Here is a 12,959-nt window from a genome sequence, read left to right as displayed (position 1 = left end):
TCGTTCCTCTGTTCCTGTCAGAGACATGAGACATAGCCAGAGTTAGAGATCAGAGGGGGACATGCCATCTCATGAACTGTTATGCACTGAATTCTGTCCCCCTCACTCCAAGCTCATATGTTAAAGTTCTAACCTCCCAGACTTCCAAATGTGACTGTATTTGTAGACAGGGTCTTTAAAGAGTTAATTATGTGAAAACTAGAGGTCCGGTGCACAAAATGCATGCATGGGGAGGGGTCCCTCAGCCCAGCCTGCATGCTCTCCAATCCGGGACCTCTGGCTCCTAACTACTCACCTCCCTGCCTGCCTGATCACTCCTAACCACTTCTGCCTGCCAGCCTGATCACCCCCTAACTGCTCTCCCCTGCTGGCCTGATCGTCCCTAACGGCCTCTGCCTTGGCCCCCGCCACTGCCACTGTGACTTTGTCCGGAAGGACGTCTGGAAGATGTCCAGTCTAATTAGCATATTACCCTTTTATTAGTATAGATGAGGTCATTAGGGTAGACCCTAATCCATTATGACTGGCGTCTTTCTACAAAGAGGAGATTAAGGCACAGACAAGTACAGAGGAAAGATGACATGAAGACAGAGAAAGAGAGCAGCCATCTACAAGCCTAGGAGAGAGGCCCCGGAAGAAACAAGCCTGCTGACACCTTGATCTCGGACTTCTAGTCCCCAGGCTAAGAGAAAATAAATGTCTGTTGTGTAGGTCACGCAGTCTGGGGCCCTTTGTTATGGCAGGCCTAGCAAACTAGCACAGGAGCTAGCCAAGAAAGGAGCCGACTGACCATCAGAGGCCAGGGATGGGATGAAGACATTACAGGGCAAGTCAGAAAGGGATGAAGGCATCTCATCAGCATCTGTGTTGCAAACATCAGGTAGCGGAACATGAGAGGTCACTGCCTGGGGACCCGCTGGTGGTAGGAGGATTTCTCTTAAGCCTCTTGAAGTTGCAGTTTCCCCTTTCCTGCCCCCTGTCCCAGTGCCTTGTAGTCATGTCATCAAGAGGCTATATTCTTAGATGGCTCAGAAACTGGCATCGGACAAGTGAAAAGTTTGTGTTTGTAGTTTTTCCAGCGTAGTCTGTCCTTTGCTAGGGTCATCCTTCATGTGAGTGTTGATGTTATTGACCTACTGTCTGCAGGGCATGTACGTGGAGCTGTATTTATAGCCGTGATGATGAATTAAGCTCAAGTAGTAAATGCCTCTCACCAGTCTTCCCTGGGAACATGGCCTTGCATTTGTGGAGAAATTGCAGGGTTTCCTGGAAGATTATGCATTTGCTGAGGAACTGGTGAGATTGAGACACAGTCCATAATCAGGGGACTATCTTCATGCAAAACTGTATTTTTCTTCTTTTTAAAATATGATTTGACTTTGGTCATTCCTCATTAGCATCATGCCATGTTCATTTTACTTATAGACAAAATAATTTACTCCCAAGCCATTCAGCCATCACTGGTCTGAGTCCTATGGGAATAGTAAAGATGAATTAGATAGAGTCTACGATCTCAAAATCCCGCAAGGAAGACAGGTAAGAGTGATTCTAACATGAGAAAGACTATCCAATGTGCTATTTCATGGATTTCATTAAGAGAAGCAAAGGGGAGAGATGGTGTTTCCAACTTGGGAGACATCTGGAGGAAAAAGAGCTGAGCCAGGCTTTGGAGGAGATACAACAAGACACCGGCTAGGACAGGGCATGTCGGGGGGAGAGGACAGCCTGGACACATGCACGGAGGCTGGAGAGAGCAGTGCCTGCTCCAGAGTGGGACTCACCCCCGGAGGCGGGGCGAGGGTGTGTGTGTGTGTGTGTGTGTGTGTGTGTGTGTCAGTAAGACTAGCGGGTGTGGCTCAGGGCGGGCTGAGGGGTTACCACTGACTCTGAACAAGCCGGACAGGGCTGCCATGGCTCTATCAGCATTCAAGGACATGGTTCAGGTACTGGACCTCTTTTGACCTTGGGCAAGTAGCAGGGCCGCTGCCTATGCTGCCTGTATCTACACCCGGCGGGAGAGCAGCCAGGCTCCCAGGTGGAGGTGCAGGTGCTGTCCGGCGGCCATTAGGTGGTGCTGCCTCACCACGGTCCTCGCTGCCAGGCCACGCGGCCAGTCCTCTCGCCTTTGCTGTGGGCGCAATATTAGTGAGAACCTTAAAAAGGTGAAGTGGCTGAGATTTCTCTAGCATCTCTGTGAAACTTATCAGAGCCGCCCCCCCTTCCCCCCAGCCCCCAGCCCCGGCTCCCAAGGAGCCAGTAACCGCTGCCAGGAGGGGTGGACCGGGAAGGGCTGGCTGCCTGGGCTGGGCAGCCTCTGAGCATTGCCTGGCGTTTTCCCTCCCAGAGGATTTTCACGCGTCACAGTTCCGGAGTAAAGTAGGCAGGTCCTCGACCACACTGCTGGGTGAATAGATGCAGTGCTGTCTGCAGAAGAGATGAACCGGCTCAGTAGAGTATTGGTGATGGAGGAGTCCCCTGAGACTGGATTTATGAAAAGAAGTAGGTGTTTCTGTGAGTCCACAGGCGTGACTATTGGTAAGTAGGACACGGAATCATACTGGATCGCCGTGGCCGTGAGAGAAGTTACCTCACTAGCAGAACATGGGAACAACAGGCACAACAAGTTTATATTAAGAATATGCTCTCAAACTCACCTACTTTTCAGATGACTTATTAAAAAAATTTTTGTTATTGATTTCAGAGAGGAAGAGGGAGGGAGAGAGAGATAGAAACATTAATGATGAGAGAATCATTGATTGGCTGCCTCCTGTACTCCCCACACTGGGGGTCGAGCCTGCAACACAGGCCTATGCCCTGACGAGAAATTGAACTGTGACCTCCCGGTTCACAGGTCGATGCTCAACCACTGAGCCACACCGGCTGGGCTCCCCCTCAGTCCTTTACAGTCATCTTGCTCACACGTAATATGAAAGCATGCTTTTATTGTCTCTTTTCAACACACTTCATGTGGTTTTTGTAGAAACAGATAGTTTGCTCTTTGTATTCATATGAATTCCTTTTAATAATCCTTAATTAAATTACATAGTTACAGTTACAAGTACAACTAAGCATCCCTGGAGTGGGGACCGGAGCCTCCGCCTCTTGCTCAGCACCCACCTCAGGGCCAGGGCAGAATTGCATGGGTGCGGATGAGTGGTCACCAGCTGTAGGAATGGGCATTCCCTGGGCACCAACTAGTACCTTTGCAAAAGCCAACGAGAGCCCCAGTTAACGTTTCCTCATTGGATGGAGGTTGGTTAAGAAAGGGCTTTTGAATCATTGTCATCACGTCTGCAGGTCCTTGTAGGTCAATGAGCAGCTCTTCCATATTTTACTGCACTCACAGGACGGTGGTCCTTAGATAACGCCTCCTGTCTTGTCTTAAACAATTGCAACCTGGAGCCCTTTAAAATCTGGCCTGGACTGGGGAGTCACGAGTCTTTATTCCAGCAACAGAAATGTATAAATTAATACAATCCGTGAGTTAAAATGCTTCTGAGTGCCAGGTGTCTCCAACAAGGTATGCCAAGTTTATTCCAGGTTTTTCTTTCTTCTTTCCTAAAAGACATTGGCCTTATAAACAGTGGGAAATGCCTGTATTCAGCAATCACAGTAAAGAAGCCCTCTGTGTAATTTCACGTCGGAGGCCAGTTCTGGGTCTCTGTCTGAATCGAGTGGTGGAGAGGGGACGTTTATTGTCCCGGGGGGACCGGAGACCTTGGTGCCGGCTCTACCCGGTCACCGGGCATCCTCGTCCTCCTGGATCTCGCAGCTCCAGGCTCCTGCCTGCCTGCTCGGCCTAATGACAGGCTCACCTTGCCTGGGAGCCTCGGAACCTTCCCAGGGCCCCCGGCGCCTGCTCACCCCTTGACATCAGCCTTCAGAGAAGGAGACACAGGGATCTTAATGAGGGGGGGCGGGCAGGTGCACCGGGCGGGCATCTGGCTCCCCTCCTGGCCTCGGAGGCTGAGACTGGAGTTCTGAGTCGCTCTGAACTCCACCTGCAGTGCTGCTCCCCTCGCCTTTGTGCGGCACAACATGACTAAGAAGCTCGTTTCAAGGGAAACTCAGAATCCAAATCGCTCCTGCTCCGCGCTGGCCTGTGCGTCTGGGGTGGCAGCTGACGAGGTGGCCTTTGAGCGACGGCTTTTAATGAAATCAGAGCGACGGGAGGAGTGAGCATGTTGGCAGCCGCGTGTGTCTGACATGTGTCAGGGGCTCCTCTTGCAACCCGGTGGGCTGGATGTGAGCAGGGATCCTTAGGGCGGAGGAGGCCGGGCCTGCTTGCTGCGGGCCTGTCTGCAGAATTCTCACCGGCGCCGGGAGGCACGCGGAGGACGGTGGCTCCGTGAGCTTGCAGAGGCCACTGGAGCCGGGTCGGGGACTTGAGAATATCCTCAAATTGGGGGGTGGGTGTTCTGTGCTGTCGGATGCTCAGGGAGGGAGCCGTGAGAGGGGCTTCTTGTCCTTGGAGGTGTTCTTCCTTCCTTGCTCTTGCGGCATCTTGGCAGGGCCGGTGACTGGGAGACTGAGGAACTGTATTTAAAGGGCCAGAAGGTTGAGAACCACTGACTTAGAGGGACAAGTCGGGGCGCTGATGTGTCCGTGCATCGTCCCAATATCTCTAGTGATGTCATCTCTCTTCTTCCGTGAAGGACAAAGATGAGTTTTGTTTTTTTAAAAAATATATTTTTATTGATTTCAGAGAGGAAGGGAGAGGGAGAGAGAGACAGAAACATCAGTGATGAGAGAGAATCATGGGTCAGCTGCCCCCTGCACTGGGGATCAAGTCTGCAACAGCGGTTATGTGCCCTTGACTGGAATCAAACCCAGGACCTTTCAGTCCGCAGGCGGATGCTCTAGCCACTGAGCCAAACTGGCCAGGGTGCAAAGATGAGTTTTAGAAAGACAAGGGTCCCACGCTGGTACGTGGCGAAGCTGGGCCTGACATGCAGTTCTCTCTTGCTTCAGAACGCTGGGCTGGCTCTCTGCGAGGATCACTGGGAGGAGTTTAGGAGAACGTGAGCATGGAATATTCACCTAACTCTTCAGCTTCCGGAAAAGAGAGCACAATAAACAGGGGGCTATTTTAAATTTCGGCATTCTTCCCAGGTCAGTGGGTCCATGCTGCTGGGTAGATACCGGGCCTCCACCGTCACATGTGTTTACTCAAGATAAGAAGAAGGGAGAGAAATTCGTAGCGAGTGCTCACAGGCAGGAAGGAGAACAGAGAATGGAGAACATTCTACAGTGATACAAACTGTGAACGCATGAGCAGGGAAGACTCTTCCGATTGTGAGGCACTGCCTGCTCACGGTCCTTGCAGCTGTCCGTGGTGCGTAGGCCGAGCCCTGCTCACCCGGCCACCGTGCCCAGAGGTTCTCTGGTCCTCTGGCAAGTGGGCTCTGTGCTGGCAGGGGCTGGTGGCCTGGGGGGCGGGGGGAGGGCTGCCTTCCCAGGGCCTGCGTTCCGTACTCTCACAGCCCACCTGGCACAGGCTGGCTATCCCAAAACATGAGGGCAGTTTCCTTTGCCCGTGTTTGCAGGGTGTGGCCTACCAGGAAGAATGATTTCATATACAATTGTATAACATCGTGATGAATGTCTTTATTTGTTATTTGTTATTATTATCTATTTTTAAAATATGTTTTTATTGATTTTTAGAGAGAGAGGAAGGGAAAGGGATCGAAAGATGGAAACATTGATGAGAGAGAAACATCATTGATCGGCTGCCTCCTGCACGCCCCCTACTGGGGGTCTAGCTTGCAACCTGGGCATGTGCCCTGGCCAGGAATGGAACCGGTGACCTCTTGGTTCATGGGTCAACGCTCAGCCACTGAGCCACACCAGCTGCGCCGTGATGAATGTTTTTAAACAAAAAATACCCCGAAGATAGAAGTGCTGAGCTCAAGAGCGATCCAGATGGGCTTTCTGACCTCTTTCTGCACCAATATTTCCTTTCTGTCTTTGGAAATAGCTGGGGAGATTTTCATCCGTTCACATTTCAATCCTGGGACTCAGAAAGTCTCTCTCTTGTTCCTGGAGGAGCAACGCCACCACTCCTGAACTTGAACTGTCTGGGCAGCAGTGAAGGTGGAGAGAAACGGTGGTTGGAGCGCTTTTGCTTATGCTGTGTCTCCGCCGTCCGCACTGTGCAGCGGGTCTGCATTCTTTCCGAGGAGGCGGGCCAGCTGTGTCCCGGAGGCAGGGCCCGAGGGGAACCTCACCCCAGCAGCCGCACAGCCTCCCTGGTCGTGGCGAGCCGCTCCGTCCTGGGCTCTGTTGTGGGTAATCACATGCGACGGCTGTTCATCGGACTCTTCTTTAGGTAACAAGACGCAAACGCAGCCTCAGAAGTTGCCAGAACGGGGCATTCCATTGTAAGAGATTTTCTACACCCCCCCCTCCAGTTCCGTCGTTTCCATGGCAACACTTGGCTCTGCTGGCACCTCCAGGATTATTGCTCTCATCACCGCTACTTCTCCAGATCTCTCTGCTGGCGTATTGTCATCAGCATCATGTGACTGTCGGCAGTCACATCTGATCCTGAACACCTGGCCTCCGGGGATGTCGTCTCAAAAGAGTGGAGAAGTGAAAAAATGTAGAATGCAAACCCCAAGAGCTTACCGTGCAATCACCCCGCACCCGGTTCATTCTCTCCTTCCCTCGCTATTTCCCCACCAAGTCATCGCACTCCTTCCAGAGGGGATGTGAATGCGTTTGTCACATACGAAGATCTATGCAGTTGTTGCTACTGCTCTTGTTTTGTTTTGGGACAAGGAGTGTGTGTGTGTGTCTGTGCATGTGTGTGTGCATGTGTGTGCACATGCACGCACGTGTGTGCATGTGCAGGTGAAGAAGGGAGGAACGTCTAAAACTTTTTAATTTTATTAAAGGAAATTTTCATTAAATGTTGGAAGCTAGTTGTTTAGAGAGCAAGATTTTGTCCTTTTTCTTACCTTTATGGGGTGACACTGGTTAACAAAATCACACAGGTTTGAGGGGCACAGTTTAGGGCACATCATCTGTATGCTGTGCTGTGTGTTCACCACCCCAAGTCAAGTCTCCGTCCATCACCATTTATCCCCTCATACCCTCCTTCACCTCCCTCACCCCCTGTGGCAATCACCACACTATTGTTCCTGCGCATGAGTTCTTTCTTCTTTTTTTCTCTTTTTTGCTCAATCCCTCTACTCCCCCCCCCCCCCCCAGCCCCACCCCTCCCGACTGCTGTTAGCCTGGAGAACAAGTTTTAGTCGGAAATTACCTACTCATTTTAGCATATCTGCAGCCAACCCCGTGACCCTCCTCGAGGCTGAGGGGAGGGGAGGCTTTCTTGGGGGTATTTTGAGGATTTAATGGGTCACTAGGAGCCACTATCCCAGGGGAACAACCTTCCACCCCCCAGCTGCTAGCTCCACCCCCTCCTTCTTCTCTGCCTGTTGTCTCTCTTCCCGCACATTTAAGGTTTTCCTCTCCTTGTCTCATTGGGTTTTATTTTGTCCTCAGATATAGTTGCAGTACCTTGTATAAGCCTCCCCACTCCATTTTATGAATAACTGAAAAAATTTCAGCATTGATGTGGGAGTGATTCAGTTCAAAAATTCTAATATGTTCCAAATGCTTAGAACTATAAATTGCAAAATGATTGCTGGAAGCAGTTGAAAAGCACAAATTATTTGCCACTATTCATATTGTAGAAACATAGAGCGTTAGGGTAGGATGTAATTTGTTTGCTTTTCATGTTTTCCTTGGCTTGGACAATAAAAAGAGGCCTGCCCAACTTAACTTTTCTGTTAATCGAGTTTCAATTTCTTCATAGAAATGAGACAACACCATTGTATTTTCAAAGAATTATGGTGTCCTAGCATCTCTCCAGTTGGGCATTTCATTTGACTCCTTATCAAGGACATGCCTGAGCCACTTGAAATAGGAGACAAGTGCCCCGCATTAAGGGCATTCAGAAAGAAATGTTAAAGATCTTCACTGGTAACTTGTTGCAGGGCTTTGCATTTCGTTCCGCTTCATTTACACCTGAAGTGGAAGCTAAAACGTGTACCCTTCTCCCGGTAGAGGGAGGAGAACGAACGGAAGGCCATTGGTTGTGCAACAGCCCATTCTAGAAAAGCCAGTAACACAATGAACTCATTCTGTCGTTCAGTCTTCACCCAACACACATGTACAGATTGGTGTCTGGGGACCATGTGCGTGCCAGGCGCTGGAGGTGCTCCGATGACCCCTGACCCTCAACAAGTTTGAGGAACTAGTTAGTGGGTGGAGACAATCAAGTGAACAAGAATTTTGAAATGAACTCTTTCTGCCTCTGTGTCCGCTGAGACGTGAGATCTAGTGAAATGAGCAACCCAAGGCGAGGTGGCGCAGGCTCCCCCTGACACAGCCGATGAGTGATGGACGCCCCAGCCCTGGTTCCCTGGCTGGAACCCTCCTCCTGACAAGGCTGCCTGAGTCTGTAGAGTGGAAAGAGGGGTTTGAGGAGGATTTCCTTGTAGGAAATGGGGTTACGAGCCCCCAATGTTTACCTGAGGGGTAAGATGGGAAGGGAAAACCACACTCCACTGCAGCCTTTCATATGATCACTTGGAGTTGCTGTGCGTTTTGGGAATGTGGGCTACCGTGGACCAGGGTCTAACTCTTACTTGGGAAATCTAGAGGGTGACAGAGAGGGTGGTGAGCGGCTCCATGTTCTGAGTTTGTCAGCACAGATGAGGAGTGTCTCCCATGGGAGGAAGGCGGGGGGACCCATCTTCATTCCTGCTGTGAGCCAGGGGCAGAGGGCTGACTGCAGGCCTGGGACATGGAACACAGCCCCTGCAGCTCTTCTTGAGTCTTGCAGGCCAGGAATCCCTCGGGATGGGAATCCCAAGGAGGGAGGAGGGACATCAGGCTTCCTCCCCGAAACTGCTAGGCGGTCGCCCTGCAGCGAAGCTCACGTTGACTGAGAAGTTCAGGTTGGTGAGAAGCTCAGGTTGGTGAGAAGCTCTGGTTGGTGAGAAGCTCACGTTGACTGAGAAGCTCAGGTTGGTGAGAAGCTCAGGTTGGTGAGAAGCTCAGGTTGGTGAGAAGCTCAGTTTGGTGAGAAGCTCAGGTTGGTGAGAAGCTCAGGTTGGTGAGAAGCTCCCGTTGGTGAGAAGCTCAGGTTGGTGAGAAGCTCACGTTGACTGAGAAGCTCAGGTTGGTGAGAAGCTCACGTTGACTGAGAAGCTCAGGTTGGTGAGAAGCTCACGTTGACTGAGAAGCTCAGGTTGGTGAGAAGCTCACGTTGACTGAGAAGCTCAGGTTGGTGAGAAGCTCAGGTTGGTGAGAAGCTCACGTTGACTGAGAAGCTCAGGTTGGTGAGAAGCTCAGGTTGGTGAGAAGCTCAGGTTGGTGAGAAGCTCACGTTGGTGAGAAGCTCAGGTTGGTGAGAAGCTCACGTTGGTGAGAAGCTCAGGTTGGTGAGAAGCTCAGGTTGGTGAGAAGCTCCCGTTGGTGAGAAGCCCCGCACTCACGTGTGGAGAGTTTGTTTCCCACACCTACATGTGAGGAGCAGGCGAGGCTGACCAGGCCTGCGAGGGGAGCGTCTGCTACGGCACAGGAGGTGCCATCTCTGAGTAGCAGGAGCCCAGGAGGGAGGCCGACGGAATGGAAAGAGAGAGGGTGCAGGAACGACTTGAGTCGCAGGATCTGCGTTCCTGGTGGACAATGCTTACTAGCTGCCTGGCAACAAAAGTTTCTATTTTTAGACTATGACCAAGTGTCGGGCTCAACAAAGAGGAAAATAGAGAATCTGAGAAGCATGTCCCCCTCGGCCCTGTCGCGGTGAGACTTCTTAGGTCTCTAGAAATACACCATTCCTTCCCCGTTCTGGTTCTGACAGTAACACAGGCCTGATGCGGAAAACAGAGGGCACAGCGCGTCCTCTCTCCCGCCCACGTCCTCTCGGGTTTGGCTGCTGGCTTTGCGTCCTTCCCTGGAAGCGGGGGTCAGGACTCACTTCCAATCCCGGGGGCCACCTCTCCTGGCCTCAGTTGGGGTGACCTGGCCTCCACCTCTCAGCCGGGTCCCAGGACGCTTCATGGAAGACAGAGCTATTTCCCCAAAATGTCAGCGGAAGGAACCCACACAGGCCTGTACCTACTCTCTGCTTTCATGCGTTTCAAGTCCATCCGGCTGGGACTTGCAAAGAAAATTTTTTTTTACACAACCAAGAATTTGGACAAGTAAGTGTTTTTCCAACATCCAACAACCCCACAGTCAGAATTTATTATCGCTGGTGTCTCTCAGTGTTTCCAGGAAACATCTTCCATTCGTGCTCATTAGCGAGCTCAAACGCTTTTGAAAGGAGCCCTAAGTGTACCATTTGTAAGTGGGTGACGAAGTTCTGTTAAAACTGATTGAATAATAGCAAAAAAAGAGAGACAAGCCTTTTAGAGAACAAAATGGGTGTAATAATGGGAGAGGGGACTTGTAAGAAGGGATGTAATGGTTAGATTAAAATGACGTCTGACAATTACTTTCAATTTGAACCGAGGTGAAGAGAATCAGAATTACAATACTCTTGTGATTAAACTTTGATGAAATGAAAATGTCATCATTGTTTGATGAGAATTTTTTATTAGAGTTCAAAGACTATGAATGATTTAGCCGCAGTGTACCAACACCACGGGCTGAATTGTTTTCAGCCGAGAAAGGCTGAGTTCTTTCAACCCTGCCTCCCTGCAGGCCACCAGAGAGATCTCAGCCGCTCCTGTTTTTCGGTTCTGAGACTTCTCCACAAGACGGGCCTTTGAAACAACAAGATAAAACCCACGTCTTTTGTGATAGGTTTTGACATTGAAATTCTGCAGTAGCTTAGTATGGAGAATCATTTCCAGGAGCCGTGAGCTGAAAATTTAGGTTCATGGTTTCTCTTTTGAGTAAATAAATTCTAGAGGCTAGCCATCTTGTTTTCATATTGTATTTGTTGATGAAAATAAATATTTAGTGTCCTTTTATTCCATGGAAGGAGCCTCATTTCCCATTAGCTTGACATTTTGACAATTAAAACTGAGATGAGGACAAACGTTTGTTGAAGACAGTGCATCGGACAGTTCTATTTGGGGCACTGACTTCAATGTAGGATGATGAGGACACGGGGACTTAGCACAGGGACTTTCTCTGCATCCTGGCAACTGCCATCTGACCAGCTCCTGCCCAGGGTGGGATAGAAGCCTGGGAACCCCTCTCCACTCACTTTGCTGTTACTGAGGGGTCCGGCCCACCTGCCCTCCTTCCCTCCCTCTGACCCACCTGCCCTCCCTCCCTCCCTCTGACCCACCTGCTCTCCCTCCCTCCCTCTAGCCCACCTGCCCTCCTTCTCACCCTCTAGCCCAGCTGCCCTCCCTCCCTCCCTCCCTCTGACCCGCCTGTCCTCCCTCCTTCCCTCTGACCTGCCTGCTCTCCCTCCCTCCCTCTGACCCACCTGCCTCCCCTCCCTTCCTCCTTCTCTTCCTCCCTCCCTCCCTCCTTCCCTTCCTCCCTCTCTCCCTCTTTTCCTTTATTTTTCCTCTGGAGTGGGGGGGGGGGGCAAAATTTAAGCAAATGATTTTCCCAGTCATTGGTTGTACGTCTCTATATTTCTAAAGATTTTTATCTTCTGAGAGTCTGAGTCAAATAGTTGGGGACTTAATCTACAGTTCCATAGTTTGGAAACAGGGAGGTACTGGATGTGTTCAGTTCTATTTTGTAAATGAAAATGTCTCTCTTCTCATCACTGAAGGAAAGGGAAAGTACTGGCCATGGTCATTCTATCCTATTATTTCCCAAAGCTGTTGCCATTTTAACCATATTATAATTTGGCCCACTCAAAAGTACTTTTATTGGATTTAAAAAAAATACAGTCTGTATACTTTATTGCCTCATGTAGGGTAAGTCATTATAGACTAGCTTGGTTGTTGCCAAACACCATTTTATTGATTCCCTTATTAATATATTTTATTTAATAAAATAAATATTTAATAAGTAAATATAATTTACTTATTAAGAATTTTTATAGAGCCTGAACAAAATATGTATTCAAACATACAAATTGATTAGGTGATTAATGGGTAAAGAAGAATTAAAATACATATTACAAATTTGACAAAGAGAAATTGTCAAATTTGATAAATGAAAGACCAACCAGGAAATCTGGGGTAAAAAGCAGAAGGTCTATTGTATAAGAGGTTTTTGAAAGACCCCAGCTCACTAAAGAAAGAGTTTTCTCGGCTGTTCAAAGTCCCTTTCAAAAACACTTTGTAAGCTTAGCTGGTTTATCTTTATGGCATTTGCACTTGAATATTTAAATCTTCCTTCTGAGGTGGTCACAGTGATAATCAGAGGTTGAGTCGGGAAAACGGAGAGGTTCAAACAACTGCAATCTCCACTGGATATGAAAAGTCAAGGTATGGAAAGAACAGATATGAAAGCTGGAGCACGCGACACCTAGGGCACCTCAGGTGAGAAACAATGCAAGGCAGTGGCTAGTAGTGGAGTGGCTAAGGACAGTCTGTCTGGGGTCAAATCCCACCTTCCCACGCACAGCTCTTTTACTTTCAACAAGTGACTTACCCTTCTTGGATCTCAGTTTCTTCACCTATAAAATGGGGATAATAGTAGCTGCCTCAAGCAGCTTCTACGACAAATGAGTGCACTGTGTAAAGTACACGTCTGGTGCAGAATAAGTGTTCAATAATTGAAAGTTGTTGTTATTATTATTGAAACTAGAGGCCTGGTGCATGAAAATTCATGCACTGGAGCAGGGGGGTGGGGGTGGTCCCTCAGCCGGCCTGCCCCCTCTCACAGTCCGGGAGCCCTCAGGGGCAGGAGGCAACCCAGTGATCAGGGGAAGGCAACACCCTATCACACCTCTGCTGCTGCCACTGCCAGCAGTGCAAACCTCAGCTGGCCCTGGTTACCCGAGCTTTGGACAGCCCTGGGTG

This window comes from Myotis daubentonii, chromosome 8 (assembly GCF_963259705.1).
Source record: "Myotis daubentonii chromosome 8, mMyoDau2.1, whole genome shotgun sequence".
In the NCBI taxonomy this organism is placed as follows: domain Eukaryota; kingdom Metazoa; phylum Chordata; class Mammalia; order Chiroptera; family Vespertilionidae; genus Myotis; species Myotis daubentonii.
Note: the sequence above shows the minus strand (reverse complement) of the source record.